Raw genomic sequence first — 7,487 nt, 5'->3', positions numbered from 1 at the left:
GCTCCCTCCGGAGGGCGCCCGGGGATGCCCGCGAGTGTCCAGGAGGCTGGTGACCTGCCAAGGCTGGGCGGGCTGGCTGGAGAGGAGCGGGAGCGCGGGCCCGGGAGAGACTTGGGTATCAGGAAACTCCGGGGCGGGGCTGTGAGGCGCCTGGCCCGGACCGTCTGCAGGGGCGGGGACCGACCCCCAGGGGTCGCTGCGCCGCGCGCTTCCCCCGCCCGCGGGCGCCAGGGCCGGGCTGAACCACCGCGCGGATCGGCAGGGGGAGAGGCGGCGAAGACAGCGCCAGACAGTGGGCCCTGGAGACCGCAGCGCGCGGCGTGGCACAGGATCTCGCCGGCCACGGACTCAAGGCGCGGCGGCGCAGAGTCCGAGGAGGCTCCAGGGGCTGGGCGGCAGCGCGGCTCCAGAGCCTGGCTCGGACACCCCCGCGACCCGTGGTAGGAGCCCGGACCCAAACAAAGGCGGGCAGCGAATAAAAGGCGGCGGCGGCGCCGAGTGCTCGGGTTGCGAGCTGGGGACTGGGATTCGCGCGTAGCTTCCCGGGGTCGCTTGCCCTGGAGCGGAGGGGGAGCCCCAGCCTCCTGCGGCTCCGAGGAGCTTTCCCCTGCGACTCCCGCGAGGAGACGAGTCTGCGCAGCGTGGTGGCCGCCGCCCCCCGACCCTCTGCGCACTCCCTCCCGCGCCGGCGGCTCAGCCTAGCCCCGTTCGGCCGGCCGAGGTGAGTGCACGGCCGCGGGGCGCCATCTGGGCTCGGTCTCGGGGCTGGGGGGTGCATTGCTAGGAGGAGGGGGAAGTCCTCCGCGCCGTCCGCACCCCGACCTGCGTGGCGCCGCGCGCGAAGTTCTCCCGCTCTCCAGCCAGCCCGGGATGCGGGCCTCGGAGGCCCCCGGGAAAGACGGTCAGGGGTGGACAGAACCCAAGCTTGCCCTCTGCTACCCGGTCCCAGCTCCGCACCATCTCCCCGCGGGACTGCAGCATTCTCGGTCGGCCAAGGGGAGTTGGATGTTGGATGTCCGGGAACGGCAAGGCTTCCGACCTCTGGCCCCTGCTCGTCCCCTCTGAGGGATATCTAGGTCCATAAAAGTTGAGCGTCAGTCTGAAGCCGCCCCTGGATCGGGCTCTCGGCCATGCTAGAGCAGAGGGAGGGGACAGAGTAAGGCTAATGACCCCCTCCACCCACCCCCTACCTAGCGTACTCGTGCTCTCGGAGGGACATTTCGCCGATTAACCTGGCTGCAGGTCCGGCCGGGGAGGGCGCGTGGGGGCTTGGGGCGGGCCGGGCCAGCGATGGATCCGCGCGCGCGAGGGTCCCCAGGCTCTGCCGGGAACGCGAACGAGGGTGGAGGTGGAGTGGGCAGCCGGGCAGTGGCGGCGCTGAGGGTCGGGAAAGATTCACACCGCAAGGGGTGCCGAGTCCCGGGAGCCAACCCCACCGCTGGGAGAACTTTTCCCAACTCCCTTGGGAGGCCGGCAGCAGGGCTGGGAAGGCGCCTCCTTGGGGGCTTCTCTTCTCGGCCTGTCTCTGCTCCACGGCCGGCGCCAGCTTCCCGCTGTGCCCCACTCACTGCGAGACTGCGCGCAGGTCTCCGTCAGCCAACTCCCCGGGTTAGCACCGCGGACAGCGCCTCGCGGCCGCCCTAGAAACTCAGAAGCCCGCGCACACCCACAGTCCACGCGCACACTCACACCCATCCATGCGCACACACATATCTACAGACCACTGGAAAACAGTCCACACACATACATTCGCGCAAGTACACACCCACCCACAATCCTCAGGCGCACACAATCCACGCAGACCCACGGTTCACACGCACGTGGGCGGACAGATCTGACAAGCACACACGTTCGTGGACCTTGGCAGCATCTTCGCCCCCGCTCCGCACTCGAGGTTGCTGTCTCCGGACTCACTGACTAAGCCCCAGATTCCAGAGCCCACCACCTGTTGTTCCCACCGATGCCCAGTGACTCACAAAGCCACTAAGACTCCCAAGCACAGACACACTCCCACCCCCAGCGCGCGCGTGCACACACACACACACACACACACACTGTCCTGCTCCTATGGGCGAAGCATGGGGATTTAGAGCAAACACCCCCTCCCCACCTCCTACTACAACACCTGCCAGGGGACCAGGGGATCTTCTGGAGGGAGGGAGGAGGCTGTGGCTCGGTGGAAGCTCCCGGCAGAAGCCCAGCCTGGACAGGTGCCTCACAGAATCTCCATTTTCAGCCCAGGGTCCATTTTGCTTGGCTCTCTACCTCACTACTTACTCCTCTTTCTCTAACCTTAGTCCAGACACACACATGTACAATCAGGGTCCGCATTCTTTGCTTGTACCCTCTGTTTCCCTGCTCTGTTCCCTCCGCCAGGTTTCTTTCTCTGTCTCTCTCTCTCTATCTCTCTCTCTCTCTCTCACACACACACACACATGCACATGCACCCTCTTTTTTTGGTCTTTCCAGTCATCCTTCCCCATTGTCTTCACTTTTCTCCCTAGCTTTCCTTAGGCTGGGTCTGACCCAGCCTTTGCTGGGATGTGGGCACAGCTGACCCTTAGGGGGAGCTGACTCCATTCTCTCAGACTTGCCTTCTTCACTGCAGGTTCCATGTCCCCATTACTCTCTCTTTGGAAATCTGACGGCCCTCCACCGTGGCCTCAGCAGCTTCTGTTCCCCTCTCCAGGAAGTTTTCTAGGGCCAGTTGCCCCAGAGCCCCAGTGATCTCTCCAAGGGGCCAAGAACTTTGGGTGAAGCATTCTGGAACCCCCCTGGAGATTTGGCTAGCCATGAGATCTGGTAGCCATGACCTGGCTTGCCCTTTGACACCTCTCCTGCTGTTGTCCTTCAAATCCAGAAACTGGGTTGAAAGAAGAACAGTCCCAGCATGGTGTGGTGGAAGGAGCACTGGACTGGAAGTGAGGGGTCCTGGATCTTAGTCCGAGCTTAACCACAGACTCCCAGTTTGCCCTTGGGCAAACTACTTCCCTTCTCTGAGCTTCAGGCTTTCCGTCTGTTAAAGGACTGCCTGAGGTGACCTGTAGGGTCACTTTTTGGCCCTAATAATCTGGAACATTGACTCTCTAGTGAGTCTCTTGAGTGTGGGTGGGATTGAAAATTGGGATTCTAACCCCAAAGATTATCCTACCTTTCCCCTTCCTTAGAGCACCCACCACTAGTGAAGTCATCCTGTTCCCTGAGTGAGGGATGTTTAGATGATTTCCTTAATAGGACCAGAGATGTCAAGTAATTTTCTTGAGGTCATACTGCTGAAGTGCAATCTTCATCGGGGTGGGCATTACTTCTACTGTCTATATATCCTCTGCATATACCACCGGTTCTGCTGGTAGATGTGTGGTGAATGAATGAATGAATGAACAAATGAATGAATAGAAGATTTAAAGCTGGATCTCCTGATCCCCGGGTCCTTGGATGGTTTAAGCCCCTTTCTCTGCTAGTATAGACATACTTCCCTCGTCTCCCCATCCTCCCCACCCCCTATTCCCCTAGTCATCAAAGGCAGATGGAATTGTTTGAGTTAAGGTCCTTCCTCCCAAGTGGCAGACACTGGGCTGGCTGTAAATGGCCACAGAGAAGAGAACAGCTGAGAGCAGCTTTAGAGGTCCTGCCCAGTGAGTAGGGGCTTTGCAATCAGCCTCATGTCCTTGGACCCAAGCAAGTAGACTGCCCATGGGCAGTTGGTTGCTTGCCAGGCTCTGATGCCAAGAGGGAAGACGGCCATGACCACCATGTGGCTAAGCAGCCTCTTTTCATAGCCCCATGAGCTGGGGATGGCAAAAATAGCCTTCACAGATGAGCCAAATGAGAGGCTGAGCAAGGAGGTGGTGTCCCTAAGGGCCATCAGTCAGCCCACTGCCAGCAATAAAAGTAGGCACCCCAAAATGGTGGGGTGGTAGTAGTGATGGTTGGCAATAACAATACTATAGGTGTTGATAATGATGTTAGCATTGTTAAAATCGAGAGCTCAGTGATTAGCCTTTTTGGTTCCCTTCCCCCTCTTTGAAATGGTTTCCCCACCTGAACCCCTCTTATACTCCTCCCCACACCCAAATGTGGAGAAACGGAGGGCTGGGACAGTGAGGCAGGGGTGTGGGATTGTCCATCAGTCCTAGCCAAGGAAGAGGGCTTGTCGTTTGAAATCCTTGTCTTCTCTGCCTGCCCTCCCCCTACCCAAGCATGGTGTCTTGCCAAAGGAGCTGGGAGAGGTGTCAAAGTCTGTCAAAACACCCTTCCAAGCTAGATTCCAAAGCATCGAAGCCCGGGGAAAATAAATAAAGAGAGCAGTGTCGGCCTAAAATAGAAACATGCTCCAACTCACAAATATGCATGTTTTCCAAAAGTCACATTTCACGGGCAGACAGTGCGGCTCATGCTGCAGCTGCCCAACAAAGGCCGGAGGCATGGATGCTGCGGGACTAGTCCAGGGATGGCGGCAGAACCTCCCCCAGTGAGCTCACTCTCTGCCTGGCCGCTGGGAGACCAGACAGCCGCACTCCACTCTGCACCAGCTGGAAGGTACACGGGCGGGAGGATTGCGAGGAATATGTGTCTGTGTGTTGTCAAAGCTCTTTGGAAACAGGCACCAGACATGGCTGATGGCCTCAGGTCCTCCGCCTTATGATGGGAGGCTGGTGATAACAATACCAACCAATCATAGCTGCCATGTGTTGAATACCTACTATGTGCCAGGTGCTAAGCGTTTACGTGGACTGTCTCACTTAAGCCTTGCCACCATCTCATGGCACATGAATTGTCATCCTCATTTAATGTATGGCAAAAACAAAGTTCAGAGAAGTGAAGAGACTTGCCCAAGGTCACACAGCGAGAAGAGGCCAAGCTGGGATCAGATTTTGATCTGAATGAAGCAGAAACCCCCATTTTGCCCAGTACCCTGTATTGTTTTGGTTACTGTCATTCAATAAATATTTTCTTGTCGAGAAACCTGTTTATATGATGGGTTTCAAAAGAATGTAAATTCCTCTGCCAGACAGGCCAGAAGTGAAGGGCAGTACCCTCAGCTGTGTTTATCAGTCAGTGGCCTGGGCTGGGTACTCAAGGCTTCTGAGCCATGGCTGGGCTGGAGCTGAGTCCCCGTGAGAGTCGAATGGGACTCAAGCCGTGAAGCTTGGAGTGTGAAAGACAACTTAACTCTGTAAGAGGTCAAGGATATGAGAAGCCTCTGCAGATGGGGAATTTACTTCAGAGAGGGCAAGTGAGTTGCCCAGCATCACACAGCATGTTGGTAGCAGAGCTCTGAGTCTCAGAATCCCAGGCCAGGGATCTTCCCAAGTAGCCGGACTGGCTTCCTTGGGTGTGTGGGAAGTGTCTAAACCACACCAGGGAAGGGGACCGAACTGATGCAGCCAGTAAACCTAACAACTTCCTTCCAAGTGCAGAGGTGAAATGCTGCTTGCTGTCATCGCTCCAGACCTCTCCGCTGCATCCCCTCTGACATCAGCCACATGCCAGGCAGTGTGCTAAATGCTTCATGGACCTTAGCTGATGTGATCCCCATAACCACTCAAGAGGGAGGTGCTCTGATTTCATTTCACAATGGAAGGGCCTGAGGCTAGAGAGGTCAAGGCACCCGCTCAAGGTCACACTGCTGGTGAGGAGGCAGGTGGAGCCCAGCAGAGCCCCTGCTGGCTGGTTCGCTCTGGGGGTGAAGAAGGCGAAGGTTTGGAACTAATGCCAAGGGGGCGGAGGAGCTGATGGGCAGCGGCAGGCTATTTATATTACACCTCCAGGCTGGTCACGCTTGCTGGCATGTGTACCAGCAGAGGCTGTGTCTCTGCCAAAACCTGGAAGGAAGAACCCGGTGCAGCATCCTGGGGCCATCCCTTGAGGGCATTAGTGAAGTGTAAGGTCTGGGTATGTTTCTCCCTGAACTCAGGGGAGAGAAGATGCTGGAGAGGGTCTCGTTGCCTGCAGAACTCGTGGCATGCCCTTGCTCTTGGCAATTTACTTCCTCCCATCCGTTCCTCCCTCTGAGCAAACCAGGTGGGGAACCTGCCAGTTTGGAAAAGGCTGTTGGGTGGCAGGTTATGGTGTTTCTGTATACAGTGAGCTTGACTTGGGAACAAGGGGGTGGTAAGGACAATGGGAAGGATTGGCTTGGATTTAGATTCTAGCAGGTACCATTTACAGGGGCACTTCTTGGAACCACAGAGTGATGTCCTGGGAGATAGTGTCCAGGGACTTCAACCTCCTCTGCCAGAAAAGGCCTTCTCCATTATCTCCCATCTCACAAGCATCTGCCTGAGCAGTCCTACTGTGTGCCAGGTGTGGGCTTGTAGAAGTGTTAGGTTGGTGCAAAAGTAATTGTGATTGTTGCCACTGAAAGTAATGGCAAAATCCCTGATTCCTTTTGCACCAACCTAATGGAAAGGTCTCTGTCTCTGTCCCTGTAGAGCTCATCAGAGTCCCCATTCCCACCCCCCAGGACCTCTGGCTGAAGGAGCAGAGGTGATAGATGATTAATGGTGTCTCAGCTAGGACCCCCACCACAGTAGAAGAGGGACCCAGCTGTCCCCTGGGGCTGAGAGGGCATGATCCAGTCAAGTGGTCTCTCCAGGGTCAGGAGGAAGGTTTCCTGTAGGTGTTGCCCCCAGTACAACTAGACTGTCCATGAGCTTGATGTCTTGGTAGGAGGAGGGTGCAGTGGAGAAGGCTCACTCCGCCCAGCCATCTGCTCGGGGTGTCCAGCACATACACTGGCACCTGGATGATGTGTCCTTTGCCAAACCTTGTTAATAGAGGAGACGTGACTGCCAGCTGGAAGCCACTCCTGTCGTGAAGGAGGGTGTGGTGTTCTTCTTGTCTCTGGGGAAGGCAGCTTCAATGGGGGTCAGGCTGGGGAAGGTGGTGGCAAATTGGTGTTCCTGGGAGGTTTGGGAAAAGTGTGTGTCCCCCACACCCTGCAGCTGCGTTGACCTTTGCACTGTCCTGGGAGATCTCTGTGTTCTTCGTTAGGGAGCTCTGCAGGGCAATCACCCCGATGATAATGATCATGATAATAACAGTCAACATATTTTGAATGTTTACTACCTGCCGGGCCCTGGGCTTAGAACTTTACAGATACGATCTCATTTCATCCTCACACCTGCTCAGCAAGGGGGATAGCACTGTTATCTCCATGTTAAGGATGAGAAATGTGAAGTGCAGAGAGCCTAGCAGCTTACTAATAAGCAGTGGAGATGGGACCCAGCTGCCATGAGCACAAGGACTGAGCCCCACACTCTGGCCTTTACTTTCATTTGATTTGGGCCTTTGAGGATGGGTATGATTGAAGCCAGAGTACCTTATGAGTCCTTCAGTAATCTGGGTAATTGTACATAGGGACTCGGGCTGTGTCCTCATGGATAGGGTGATGTGGGCTGACCATTTGCTTCTTGACTGCTAAGCCACCGAACAGATCACTTTTTGAATGTCCAGATGTGCGCAGCATCTGGCAGAGTGGCAGG

At 56.4% G+C, this 7,487-nt stretch overlaps 1 protein-coding gene across 2 annotated transcripts in view; it reads left to right on the top strand.

The window, feature by feature from the left end:
- The first annotated feature begins 470 nt into the window (after window positions 1–470).
- DISP3 (dispatched RND transporter family member 3) overlaps window positions 471–7,487 on the top strand; it is a 60,102-nt gene continuing 53,085 nt past the window's right edge. The window contains exon 1 of one of the 2 annotated variants that reach the window (XM_054541804.2): window positions 471–721. The gene's annotated coding sequence lies outside the window, so the exon portion shown is untranslated. The remainder of the gene's footprint in view (window positions 722–7,487) is intronic. The other variant, XM_009235269.4, reaches the window with a different exon arrangement.

This window comes from Pongo abelii, chromosome 1 (genome assembly GCF_028885655.2).
Source record: "Pongo abelii isolate AG06213 chromosome 1, NHGRI_mPonAbe1-v2.0_pri, whole genome shotgun sequence".
In the NCBI taxonomy this organism is placed as follows: domain Eukaryota; kingdom Metazoa; phylum Chordata; class Mammalia; order Primates; family Hominidae; genus Pongo; species Pongo abelii.
This window is presented reverse-complemented; position numbering and strand designations above follow the sequence as displayed.